Here is a 14,629-nt window from a genome sequence, read left to right as displayed (position 1 = left end):
AGGTACAGGATACTGAGTTGGATGATCAGCCATGATCATATTGAATGATGGTGCTGGCTCGAAGGGCCGAATGGCCTACTCCTGCACCTAATTTCTATGTTTCTATATTTTGGGCCGGTCTCCAGGAAAGGCCGCACTAATCCAGTTGTTAGGCCGCACGGGGATGGGGGGGGGGGGGGGGGGAGATGAGACTCTGAGAAAGTCGCCTCTCAGTCAGGGTATGTGACTGAATAAAGATTTTCCCCTATTGCCCCCACCTCCCCCCACATAAACTAACCTCGAAACATCGAAACACATTTAAAACATACTTCAAATATTAAAAACAGAGAAGGGACATGACAGCAAGGCAGCCATTGCTGGCGCCACCTGGTGGTTGTGCAGACTTGGATTTTGTTTACTGGAGCTTTGGAGATTGAGGGAAGGCCTGAGAGAAGCGTATAAAATCATGAGAGGCAAAGGCAGGATAGACAGTCAGTTCTGTTTTCCCAGGGTGGAAGTCTCAAGTACAAGAAAAGCCTAGCTTTAAGCTGGTATTTATTTCACGAGGGCTCGTATACAAAAACAGGGATGTAATGTCAAGGCTCTATTCCTCCAGTTTGACGACCTGGAAAAGATCATCCACACATTCATCTCCTCCCGCCTCGATTACTGCAACTCCCTTTACACTGGCATCAGCCAATCTTCCCTGTCCCGCCTGCAACTGGTCCAAAACGCCGCAGCGAGACTCCTGACGGGCACCTGAAATAGGGACCTCATCACCCCGATCCTGGCCTCTCTCCACTGGCTCCCTGTGCCGCTCTGAATAAATTTCAAGATCCTTCTTTATGTTTACAAAGCCCTTAACAGGCTTGCCCCCACCTACATCAAAAGTCTGCTCACCCACCACACCACCTCCAGGTCCCTCAGATCGGCCGACTTGGGGGTTTCTGAACATCCCACGGTCTGGGCATAAGCTCAGGGGTGACCGCGCCTTTGTAGTTGCAGATTCTAGACTGTGGAACAGCAGTATCCCTCTTCCCATCAGAACTGCCCCCTCCATCAACTCTTTTAAGTCGAGACTTAAAACCCATCTTTACTCTCAAGCCTTTCTTGACGTCCTGTGAGTGAGGGCTATATGTATGTATTTATGTATGTACTTAATCTACGAACCAATGTTGTATAACGTTAGTACCTCCACCAATGCAAAGCACTTTGACCAACGAGAGTTGTTTTTTAAATGTGCTATAGAAATAAAAGTGACTTGACTTGACTATAAGGCACTGGTAAGACCACATTTGGAATATTTTGAGCAATTTTGGACCCCATATCTGAGGAAGGATGTGCCGACTCTGGAGAGGGTCCAGAGGAGGTTTACAAGAATGATCCCAGGAATGAGTGGGTTAACATATGATGAGCGTTTGACGGCACTGGGCCTGTACTCGTGGAGTTTAGAAGGATTTGGGGGGGGGGGTGGGACCTCATTGAAACATCCAGAATAGTGAAAGGCTTGAATAGAGTGGATGTGGAGAGGATGTTTCCACTAGTGGGAGAGTCTAGGACCAAAGATCACAGCCTCAGAATTAAAAGACATTCTTTTAGGAAGGAAATGAGGAGGAATTTCTCTTATCAGAGGGTGGTGAATCTGTGGAATTCATTGCCACAGAAGACTGTGGAGGCCAAGTCAGTGGATATTTTTGTAAGACAGAGCATGATAGATTCTTGATTAGCACAGGTGTCAGGGGTTACGGGGAAAAGGCAGGAGAATGGGGTTAGGAGGGAGAGATGGATCAGCCATGATTGAATGGCATGGGTAGATTTGATGGGCTGAATGGCCTAATTCTGCTCCATTTACTTATGACCTTATGACTACCCGGGGAAAACCCACGCAGGTCACTGGGAGAACGTATAAACTCTGTACAGACAGCACCCGTAGTCAGGATGGAACCTGGATTTCAGACAATAGGCAGTAGGTGCAGGAGTGGGCCATTTGGCCCTTCGAGCCAGCACCGCCATTCAATGTGATCATGGCTGATCATCCCCAATCAGTACCCCGTTCCTGCCTTCTCCCCGTATCCCCTGACTCCGCTATCTTTAAGAGCCCTATCTAGCTCTCTCTCGAAAGCATCCAGAGAACCGGCCTCCACCGCCCTCCGAGACAGAGAATTCCCCAGACTCACCACTCTCTGTGAGAAAAAGTGTTTCCTCGTCTCCGTTCTAAATGGCTTACCCCTTATTCTTAAACTGTGGCCCCTGGTTCTGGACTCCCCCAACATCGGGAACATGTTTCCTGCCTCTAGCGCGTCCAAGCCCTTAACAATCTTATATGTTTCAACACCCATTGATTTGTTCAACATCCGTTTCCACATCCATGGATTTCAATATGCATTAACCTGAAGTTTGGTTGTAATGGAATTTGTTTGGTTCCAAGTCAAGTCAAGTCAAGTCAAGTTTATTTGTCACATACACATACGAGATGTGCAGTGAAATGAAAGTGGCAATGCTCGCGGACTTTTGTGCAAAAGACAAAGAACAAAACAACCAAACAAATTATAAACACAATCATAACACACATATTCTTTTACATAATAAATAATGGAAGGAAAAACGTTCAGTAGAGTTAGTCCCTGGTGAGATAGGCGTTTACAGTCCGAATTGCCTCTGGGAAGAAACTCCTTCTCAACCTCTCCGTTCTCACCGCATGGCAACGGAGGCGTTTGCCTGACCGTAGCAGCTGGAACAGTCCGTTGCAGGGGTGGAAGGGGTCTCCGATGATTTTATTTGCTCTGGAGTTGCACCTCCTGTTTTATAGTTCCTGCAGGGGGGCGAATGAAGTTCCCATAGTGCGTTCGGCCGAACGCACTACTCTCTGCAGAGCCTTCTTGTCCTTGGCAGAGCAATTCCCAAACCAGATGGTAATGTTCCCGGACAAGATGCTTTCCACCGCCGCTGCGTAGAAGCACTGGAGGATCCTCGGAGACACTCTGAATTTCCTCAATTGCCTGAGGTGGTAAAGGCGCTGCCTTGCCTTACTCACGAGTGCTGAGGCGTGTGATGCCCATGTCATATCCTCAGAGATGTGGACTCCCAGATATTTAAAACAGTTCACCCTATCCACAGGATCCCCATTTATCCTCAATGGAGTGTACGTCCTCGGATGATGTGCCCTCCTAAAGTCCATGATCAGCTCCTTCGTTTTTTTGATGTTCAAGAGGAGGCTGTTATCCTGGCACCAGAGTGCTAGACCAGCCAACTCCACCCGGTAGGCCTTCTCATCGTTGTCTGAGATCAGGCCCACCACCACAGTGTCATCAGCAAACTTAATTATTGAATTGGAGCTGAACCTAGCCACACAGTCATGTGTGTACAGGGAGTACAATAGGGGGCTGAGGACGCAACCCTGGGGCGATCCTGTGCTCAAGGTGAGGGACTCCGATGTATTCCCTCCCATCTTGACTACCTGGGGCCTGGCGGTGAGAAAGTCCAGGACCCAGGCACACAGGGAGGTGTTGAGCCCCAATTCCATTAGCTTCCCGGCCAGTCTGGTGGGGACTATCGTGTTGAAGGCTGAACTGTAGTCTATGAACAGCATCCTCACGTAGCCCCCCTTCTGGCTGTCCAGATGGGAGAGAGCGGTGTGCAAGACCTGGGAGACCGCATCGTCCGTGGACCTGTTCGGACGGTATGCAAACTGTAACGGGTCCATGTTGCAAGGGAGGAAGGCGCAGATGTGATTCTTCACCAGCCTCTCAAAGCATTTCATGACTACCGAGGTAAGGGCCACCGGACGGTAGTCGTTCAGACAGGCTGGGGAGGCATTTTTTGGTACCGGTACAATGATGGATTTTTTGAAGCAGGCAGGGACCACGGACTTGTCCAGGGAGAGGTTGAATAATGTAGTGAGCACTGGAGCTAGCTGCGTAGCACAGGACTTGAGTACTCGCCCCGAGATGCCATCGGGGCCTGCAGCTTTCCTCGAGTTCACCCTTGTCAGAGCCCTCCTCACGTCGTGCTCGGACAGCGAGAATGTGTGCACATTCCTCCCTTCAGCTTCGGTAGCCAGCCCGCTGGCGGTATTGTCGATAGTCGGCAGACCTGGAGTGGTGTTGCCCCTCTTGAAATGAGCGTAAAAGGAGTTCAGGTCGTCAGCTAGGGAGGTGCCGGCACATGCAGATGTGGGAGGGGTGCTCCGGTAGTTGGTTACAATCCGTAACCCCTGCCACAGGCTTCTGGTGTCCTGCTGCTCCATCTGTAACTCCATCTTGTCCCTGTACCTTCTCTTTGCGTCTTTCACTGCCCTTCGCAGTCGGTAGGACTCTGCCTTGTAGACGTCCATGTTTCCTGATGCCAAGCCCGAGTTGTAGGCAGCGGTGCGAGCATTCAGGGCCACACGAACAGACCTGTCTACCCAGGGTTTTTGGTTAGGAAAGGTGCTTACCCTTACCGTGGGGACGATGTTGTCGGTTACTGTTGCGATGAAGTCCGTGACTGCTTCCGCGAACTCACTGACGTCACTGGAACTTGCTTCGAACATATTCCAGTCGACATCACTCAGTGCATCTTGCAGCATGGCCTCTGACTGGTCGGACCACCGCTTTACGTCCCTCATCTCTACCGCTTCCCGAACTATCCTCTGTTTATACTCCAGCAACAGGAAAATGGCAGCGTGGTCAGATTTTCTTAGGGGAGGGAGTGAAACGGCCTTGTAGCCTTTCCTGAACGGTGTGTAGCAGTCTCCAGAGCAGTCTCCAGAGTTTGAGGGTGGCTCTAATCTTTAACCAAACACTTTGCTGAAGATTAAACAAAAGATAAAGCAAAGCGAGTACAATTTTAAATGTTTTTCCTACGAAGCAAAGAATTAAAACAAAGAGTTTATTTGTGGGTCAGCTTTCTGATTGGCCCCGTCCTGCTGAAGTATTGCACATTTAAACCTTCCGCAGAGTGCAGGAGCAAATCAGCGGGTCAGCCCGCATCTGTGGAGGGAATGGGACAGGTGGCATTTCAGGAGAGGTTGTTCACACTGTGCATTCCCCTCCACAGATGCTCCTGCCTGTCCTGATGAGTTCCTCCAGCAATCTGTCTCTTGTCCCCAGATCCAGCACCTGCAGTTCCTTCTACCAACACTGCCCAGTCCACCACGGGTACCGAGCTTTTAGAGATACAGCGCAGAAACAGGGCCCTTCAGATTCAGATTCAGATTCAATTTTGTCATTGTCAGTGTACAGTACAGAGATAACAAAATGCAGTTAGCATCTCCCTGGAAGAGCGACATGGAATATGAGCAATAAATATATTTAAGTACATACAGGCGTCATAGTGCAATTTTTTCTGGGGGGAGGAGTGTCCGGTGGGGGGGGGGGGGGGTGATTGGCAGTCACCAAGGTGCAGAGTTAAGTAATGTAACAGCTGCAGGGAAGAAGCTGTTCCTGGACCTGCTGGTCCGGCAACGGAGAGACCTGTAGCGCCTCCCGGATGGTAGGAGGGTAAACAGTCTGTGGTTGGGGTGAGAGCAGTCCTTGGCGATGCTGAGTGCCCTCTGCAGACAATGCTTGCTTTGGACAGACTCAATGGAGGGGAGCGAGGAACCGGTGATGCGTTGGGCAATTTTCACCACCCACTGCAATGCCTTCCGGTCGGAGACAGAGCAGTTGCCATACCATACTGTGATGCAGTTGGTAAGGATGCTCTCGATGGTGCAGCGGTAGAAGTTCACCAGGATCTGAGGAGACAGACGGACCTTCTTCAGTCTCCTCAGGAAGAAGAGACGCTGTTCAGCCTTCTTGACCAGAGTTAAGGTATTGTGGGTCCAAGAGAGGTCATCGGAGATGTTGACCCCCAGAAACCTGAAGCTGGAAACACGTTCCACCTCCGTCCCTCTAGGGACAATTTTTACATTTACACCAAGCCAATTAACCTACAAACCTGCACGTCTTTGGAATGGGGGAGGAAACCGAAGATCTCGGAGAAAACCCACGCAGGTCACGGGGAGAATGTACAAACTCCGTACAGACAGCGCCCGTAATCGGGATTGAACCCGGGTCTCCGACGCTGCATTCGCTGTAAAGCAGCAACTCTACCGCTGCGCCACCGTGACCGCCATCCCCTCCATCATAAGGTCATGTTCTTAAGTGATAGGAGCAGAATTAGGCCATTCAGCCCATCAAGTCCACTCCGCCATTCAATCATGGCTGATCTATCTCTCCCTCTCAACCCCATTCTCCTGCCTTCTCCCCATAAACCTCTGACACCCGAACTAATCAAGAATCTCCCTCTAAAAATACCGACTGACATGGCCTCCACAGCCGTCTGTGGCATCAAATTCCACAGATTCACCACCCTCTGCCTAAAAAAAATTCCTCCTCCTCACCTTCTTTCTAAAGGTATGTCCATTTATTCTGAGGCTGTGACCTCTAGTCCTAGACTCTCCCACTAATGGAAACATCCGCTCCATAATCCACTCTATCCAGGCCTTTCACTATTCTGTAAGTTTCAATGAGGTCTCCCCCTCATCCTTCTAAACTCCAGCGAGTACAGGCCCAGTGCCATTAAATGTTAACCCACTCATTCCTGGGATCATTCTCGTAAACCTCCTCTGGGCCCTCTCCAGAGCCAGCACATCCTTCCTCAGATATGGGGCCCAAAACTGCTCACAATATTCCAATACTATGGCAATGAATTCCACAAATTCACCACCCTCCCGCTATACGAAATTCCTCTGTTATCTTCTTTCTAAAGGAGCGTCCTTTAATTCTGAGGCTGTGCCCTCTAGTCCTAGACTCTCCCACTAGTGGAAACATCCTCTCCACATCCGCTCTATCCAAGCTGAGCTCCATGCCGACTCTGGAACATCAGTAATTTGCCTCTGGTCTTCCAGTGACCAGAAGCACGAGTATTCCCTTGTTTAACAAGTTCTAAATCAAATCTCTAAACTAAACTAGAATAAACTAGTATAAATCAGAGCATTGAGTATAGAAGTTGGGATGTAATGTTAAAATTGTACAAGGCATTGGTGAGGCCAATTCTGGAGTATGGTGTACAATTTTGGTCGCCTAATTATAGGAAGGGGGTCAACAAAATAGAGAGAGTACAGAGGAGATTTACTAGAATGTTGCCTGGGTTTCAGCAACTAAGTTACAGAGATAGGTTGAATAAGTTAGGGCTTTATTCTTTGGAGCGCAGAAGGTTAAGGGGGGACTTGATAGAGGTTTTTTAAATGATGAGAGGGATAGACAGAGTTGACGTGGAAAAGCTTTTCCCACTGACAGTAGGGAAGATTCAAACAACGGGACATGACTTGAGAATTAAGGGACTGAAGTTTAGGGGTAACATGAGGGGGAACTTCTTTACTCAGATAGTGGTAGCTGTGTGGAATGAGCTTCCAGTGAAGGTGGTGGAGGCAGGTTCGTTTTTATCATTTAAAAATAAATTGGATAGTTATATGGACGGGAAGGGAATGGAGGGTTATGGTCTGAGCGCAGGTATATGGGGCTAGGGGAGATTATGTGTTCGGCATGGACTAGAAGGGTCGAGATGGCCTGTTTCCGTGCTGTAATTGTTATATGGTTATATGGTTAAACTCTGATGGAAATAGGACTTTGGTCGGGCTGCATTTCAGATTCAGATTCAGATTCAGATTTAGAAAACTTTATTGTCTGTCGTAACAGAAAATCTTCTTTGACGTGGCTCAACATACAGACAGGACAATGTACTGATAAGCAGTCATACAACACAGATTCCTGCGAGCACACACAGTGTGTATCGATCTTCAGAGCAAATATAAAGATTAAAAACTGTAAAAATAGACAAGATAAAAGTTGTGGATACGTGTAAAGTGACAATGCGTCAGGGTTAATTTGTCCATCGTTCATTTTTTATTTAAGCTGTTTATGGCAATGGGTATGAATGAGTTTTTGTGGATGTTTTTCTTGGATAGGGGGACTTTATATCGGCGGCCTGATGGCAGAAGTTGGAAAGACTTGTGCAGGGGGTGGGTGTAATGAGGTTGGCTTTCCTTTTAACTGCCTGGGTGTGGAGTACTGATAGTTGATTTTGATTTTGCCAGTTATTTTGATTGATGATCCGGGAGTATTGCGTGACGTTATTATCGACCCCCCCATTACCCCACAGGTTGGCGACCTGTTTTTTCCGGAGCTCCAGCAACTACAGCTGCGTCCGCTGGACTGGAGGGCGGCATCTTCGGAAACTTGGATCACCCCGGGCCACGGAGTTTGAACCGGCCCGTTCGCGGAGCACGGTTGTGCCGCGGGATTGACTTACTTACCACCATCCGGCGGGGTCACAACAGCGGAGGCCTGGATCGCCTCAGCGCAGAGGGAGAACGAGTAGGGAAGAGACAGAGACTTTAAGATTTTTGCCCTCCATCACAGTGAGGAGGTGCCTGGTGAACTCACTGTGGTGGAATGTTAAACTGTGTTTATTGTGTGTTTTGTTATTTATTATTATTATATGTATGACTGCAGGCAACGACATTTTGTTCAGACCGAAAGGTCTGAATGACAATAAAGGAATCCAATCTAATTACAGGAACATGGAGGTTTTGGAGAGGGTGCAGAGGAGGTTTACCAGAATGATGGTACACAAAAATGCTGGGGAAACTCAGCGGTGCAGCAGCATTTATGGAGCGAAGGAAATAGGCAACGTTTCGGGCCGAAACCCTTCTTCAGACCCTTTACCAGAATGATTTAGAGTAATTCCTCCAAGGTGAGTTCACAGCTTCACAAGTTATAAGAAACATATAAGATTGTTAAGGGCTTGGACACTCTAGAGGCAGGAAACATGTTGGGGGAGTCCAGAACCAGGGGCCACACATTTTAAGAATAAGGGGTAAGCCATTTAGAACGGAGACGAGGAAACACTTTTTCTCACAGAGAGTGGTGAGTCTGTGGAATTCTCTGCCTCAGAGGGCGGTGGAGGCTGGTTCTCTGGATACTTTCAAGAGAGAGTTAGATAGGACTCTTAAAGATAGCGGAGTCAGGGGATATGGGGAGAAGGCAGGAATACTGATTGTGGATGATCAGCCATGATCACATTGAATGGCGGTGCTGGCTCGAAGGGCCGAATGGCCTACTCCTGCACCTATTGTCTAAGAGTAGAATTAGCCAATGCGTCCCATTGAGTCCCCTCCGCCATTCAATCGTGGCTGATGCACCTCTCCCTCCTAACCCCATTCTCCGTAACCCCTGACTTTCATTGTGCGGCGTTACATTGCAAGTTATTGAGCCCTGTTTAATTAAACTTTGCTGACAGCAGGAGACTGGAGTTGAGGGGTAAAACGGGTGGCACGGTGGCGCAGCGGTAGAGTTGCTGCCTCACAACCTTCTGAACCATTCCGAATGTTGTAGTCGGCAGGGCAGTACTCTGCATATCGCCAACATTTACACCAAGCCGGTTAACCTACAAACCTGTACGTCTTTGGAGTGTGGGAGGAAACCGAAGATCTCGGAGAAAACCCATGCAGGTCACGGGGAGAACGTGCAAACTCCGTACAGACAGCGCCCGTGGTCGGGATCGAACCCGGGTCTCCGGCGCTGCATTCGTTGTAAGGCAGCAACTCTACCGCTGTGCCACCATGACCGCCTTACAACTTCAGAGACCCATGTTCCATCCTGACTACAGGTGCTGTCAGTACAGAGTTTGTACATTCTCTCTGGGACCGCGTGGGTTTTCTCCGGGTGCTCTGGTTTCCTCCCACACTCCAGAGATGTGCAGCTTAAATGATTTCGGTATGTAAATGTCAATGTAAAAATGTAAATTGTCCCTAGTGTGTGTAAGATAGTGTTAGTGTGCGGGGATCGCTGGTCAGTGCAGACTCGGTGGGCCGAAGGGCCTGTTTTCATGCTGTATCTCTAAACTAAACTAAACTAAACTATAGATCATGAAAGAACTGAGTGGAGGTTTTCGCCAAACACCTCCGCTCACTCCGTCTTAACCAACCTGATCTCCCGGTGGCCCAGCACTTCAACTCCCCCTCCCCCCCATTCCCACACTGACCTGTCTGTCCTGGGCCTCCTCCACTGTCTGAGTGAGGCCCAGTGCAAATTGGAGGAACAGCATCTCATGTTTCGTTTGGGCAGTTTACAGCCCAAACATTGAATTCTCTAATTTTACATAGCCCTTGCTTTCTCCCTCCTTCCCTTCCCCCTTCCCAGTTCTCCCACAAGTCCTACACCTTCTTTTTCCCTACCCCCCCCCCCCCCCCCCCCCCCCCCCCCCGACATTAGTCTGAAGAAGGATCTTGACCCAAAACGTCGCCCATTCCTTTTCTCCACAGATGCTGCCTCACCCGCTGAGTTGCTCCAGCATTTTTCGTCTAACTAACGATCTTGTGTAGGAAGTGACTCGACCCGAAACGTCACCCATCCCTTCTCTCCAGAGATGCTGCCTGTCCCGCTGAGTTACTCCAGCATTTTGCATCTATCTGCCATGTGTGTGGGAAGCAACTGCAGATGCTGGTTCACACCGAAGAGAGATGTCCCAATTCTGCTCCTATGTCTTCTCATCTTATGAAGATGGCGGTCACGGTGGTGCAGCGGTAGAGTTTCTGCCTTACAGCGAATGCAGCGCTGGAGACCCGGGTTCGATCCCGACTACGGGCGCTGTCTGTACGGAGTTTGCACGTTCTCCCCATGACCTGCGTGGGTTTTCTCCGAGATCTTCGGTTTCCTCGCACACTCCAAAGACGTGCAGGTTTGTAGATTAATTTGCTTGGTGAATGTAAAAATTGTCCGTAATGGGTGTAGGAGAGTGTTAATGTGCGGGGATCGCTGGTCGGCGCGGACATGGTGGGCCGAAGGGCCTGTTTCCGCGCTGTATCTCTAAGAAACTAAAAACTAAAGACGGATTGGGCTGAAGGGCCTGTTTATGATCATTAGTTTGGTTTAGAGATACAGCGCGGAAACTGACCCTTCGGCCCATTGCGTCCGAGCCGACCAGCGATCCCCGGATATAGGGTGATTTCACCAAAGGTCAAATGAGCGTAGATCCCCCAACAAGTGACCGAAAAATTTAACTGGAGGACATATGTCACTTCCGGTACATGTTAGTGAATGGGGAAACACGCAGTTTCACACCCGTTAAAAACATGGAAAACGGACGATTTTTGAGCTGAAATTTTCTGTGCTAGTCGGGGTGACCGTGAAGTGCTTAGCAGACATTTGCCGTGGAGATTTAAAGGTCCAAAATATCGGGAATTATCGTGTTTGCTCGCTGAATTTCATCAAAAGTAAGTCAATAATGCCTCACTTTTGATGAAATGCAGCGAGCAAACGCGATAATTCCCGATATTTTGGACCTTTAAATCTCCACGGCAAATGTCCGCTGTTCACTTCCGCTGGATTGGCACCTTCAGCTCCCTCTTTAATTTACCTTAGTTTCTATCTTTTTTTTGGACTGTAAATTTAGGTAGCTGTGCCTCACGGTCACCCCGACTGGCACAGTAAATTGCAGCTCAAAAACTGGCCGTTTTCGATGTTTTTAACGGGTGGGAAAGTGTGTGTTTTCCCATCCACTAACATGTACCGGAAGTGACATATGTCCTCCACTTGAGATTTTCGGTCACGTGGGTGCGGATCTACGCTCCAGTGACCTTTCATGAAATCATCCTATAAACACTATCCTACACCCACTAGGGCCAATTTTTATTCACCGAGCCAATTAACATACAAACCTGCACGTCTTTGGAGTGTGGGAGGAAACCGAAGATCTCGGAGAAAACTTACACAGGTCACAGTGCAAACTCCGTACAGACAGCACCCGTAGTCGGGATCGAACCCGGGTCTCCGGCGCTGCATCCACTGTAAGGCAGCAACTCTACCGCTGCGCCACCGTGTCGTGTATGAATCTGTGAGTCAATGGAACAACTGGGGCCATGGACAGATTGGCAGCTGTTCAGACAGAGAGTGGCGTTGGCCAGAGACATGATGGAAGGGAGCCATTGCCCTGCGTTGCTCCGTATATGTCAAACCCGCCTCTTCTCAGTATCTGAAGCTTCAGCACGGATCACTGATCTTTCCAGGAATCTGTCAACTGATCCTTAAGTGTTTCTGACTTAAAAGGAGACGGATGGGACAGAGAATTTTTAGACTTCAGATAGCCCTTGCTTTCCCTCTCTCTCCATCCCCCCCTCCCCCTTCCTTCCCAGTTCTCCCACCAGTCTTACTGTCTCCGACTACATTCTATCTTTGTCCCCTGACATCAGTCTGAGGAAGGGTCCCGACCCGAAACATCGCCCATTCCTTCTCTCCAGAGATGCTGCCTCACCCGTTGAGTTACTCCAGCATGTTGTGTTGACCTGAGAATGTTTTGAAGTTGGCATGAACTGAAGTGGAAGGGCAGGGCTGGCCAACAGCATTGTCGATCGTTAGAGTGTGATTGCAGGACATCACACTGGCCAATGCTGCCTCACAGCCCCAGAGACCCAGGATAGATCCTGACTATGGGTACTGTAGGTACGCAGTTTGTATGTTTAGTTTAGTTTAAACATGCAGGCACAAATAAGCTTTGTGGCTTCAGCCGATTCCTTGTTCGGTCATTGATTATGTGAACGTCGTGTGAAATGGATACAGTGTTGGTTCATATTCACACAGATTGTAATGTTTTGTTCTTTTTAATGTGTGACTGAAATATACCATTCATGCATTCATTCATCATTCATTCATACATTCAATCATTCATTCATTCATTCATTCATTCATTCATTCATTCAATCATTCATTCATTCATTCATTCATCATTCATTCATTCATTCATTCATTCAATCATTCATTCATTCATTCATTCATTCATTCATTCATCATTCATTCATTCATTCATTCATTCATTCATTCATTCATGCATTCATTCATTTCATTCATTCATTCATCATTCATTCATTCATCATTCATTCATTCATCATTCATTCAAAACAGGCCCACCGAGTCCACACCAACCAGCGATTCCCTACCACCCCAGCAACGGACTGTTCCAGCTGCTACGGTCAGGCAAACGCCTCCGTTGTCACGCTGTGAAAACAGAGAGGTTGAGACGGAGTTTCTTCCCACAGGTCATTAGGACCGTAAACTCTGATCTCACCGGGGACTAATTCACTGTGGTGTTGTGTCTTTTTAAAATCGCTGTTTATTTCTCCTATGTGTAAATACTGATTCTGATCTATTCTGTTCTGTAGTTTTTGCACAATCCGCAAGCATTGCCACTTTTCATTTCACTGCACATCTTGTATGTGTATGTGACAAATAGACTTGACTTGACTTGAATTGAAAGTCCAATGTCCGCAATGGTGTCGAGGCGTATCAGACAGTACCCTCGTTGGGCGAATATTGAAAGGCCTGGATACGATGGATGTGGAGAGGATGAACCGCTGGGGCCGAAGGGCCTGTTTGTGATCTGTGTGAATCTGTGAGTCAATGGAACAACTGGGGCCATGGACAGATTGGCAGCTGTTCAGACAGAGAGTGGCGTTGGCCAGAGACATGATGGAAGGGAGCCATTGCCCTGCGTTGCCCCGTATATGTCAAACCGCCTCTTCTCAGTATCTGAATCTTCAGCACGGATCACTGTTCTTTCCAGGAATCTGTCAACTGATCCTCAAGTGTTTCTGTCTTAAAAGGAGACAGATGGGGCAGATAATTTTTAGACTTCAGATAGCCCTTGCTTTCCCTCTCTCTCTCCATCCCCCCCTCCCCCTTCCTTCCCAGTTCTCCCACCAGTCTTACTGTCTCCGACTACATTCTATCTTTGTCCCACGACATCAGTCTGAAGAAGGGTCCCGACCCGAAAGGTCGCCCATTCCTTCTCTCCAGAGATGCTGCCTGTCCCGCTGAGTTACTCCAACATGTTGTGCCCAGCTGAGAATGTTTTGAAGTTGGCATGAACTGAAGTGGAAGGGCAGGGCTGGCCAACAGCATTGTCGTTCGTTAGAGTGTGATTACAAGACATCACACTGGCCAATGCTGCCTCACAGCCCCAGAGACCCAGGATAGATCCTGACCATGGATACTGTCTGTACGCAGTTTGTATGTTTAGTTTAGTTTAGTTTAGTTTAGAGATGCAGCATGAAAACAGGCCCTTCGGCCCAACTTGCCCCCGCCTACCAACATGTCCCACCTGCATTAGCCCCAACGGCCTGCGTTTGGCTCATATCCCTCTAAACCTATCCTATCCATGTACCAGTCCAAATGTTTTTGAGCATTCTAGACCAGTTCCATAGACAAAGTCCAATGTCTGCGATGGCGTCGAGGGGAATCAGACAGTCTCCTCGCTGGCTGAATAGTGAAAGATCTGGATAGAATGGACGTGGAGAGGATGAACCGCTGGGGAAGATGTCCTAGTGACAGGGATACCAGATAGATCGGCCATAATTGAATGGTGGAGTAGACTTGGTAGGCCGAATGGCCCAATTCTGCTACAACCTATGAACTTTGGGTTAACCTATGATGAGCGTTTGTCGGCACTGGGCCTGTACTCGCTGGACTGTAGAAGAATGGGGAGCGGAGGGCCCTGAATGAAACTCACCGAATAGTGAAAGGCCTGGATAGAGTGGATGTGGAGTGGATGTTTCCACCAGTGGGAGAGTCTAGGACCAGAGGCCACAGCCTCAGAATTAAAGGACGTACCTTTAGAAAGGAGATGAGGAGGA

This window comes from Leucoraja erinacea, chromosome 5, assembly GCF_028641065.1.
Source record: "Leucoraja erinacea ecotype New England chromosome 5, Leri_hhj_1, whole genome shotgun sequence".
Lineage (NCBI taxonomy): Eukaryota > Metazoa > Chordata > Chondrichthyes > Rajiformes > Rajidae > Leucoraja > Leucoraja erinaceus.
Note: the sequence above shows the minus strand (reverse complement) of the source record.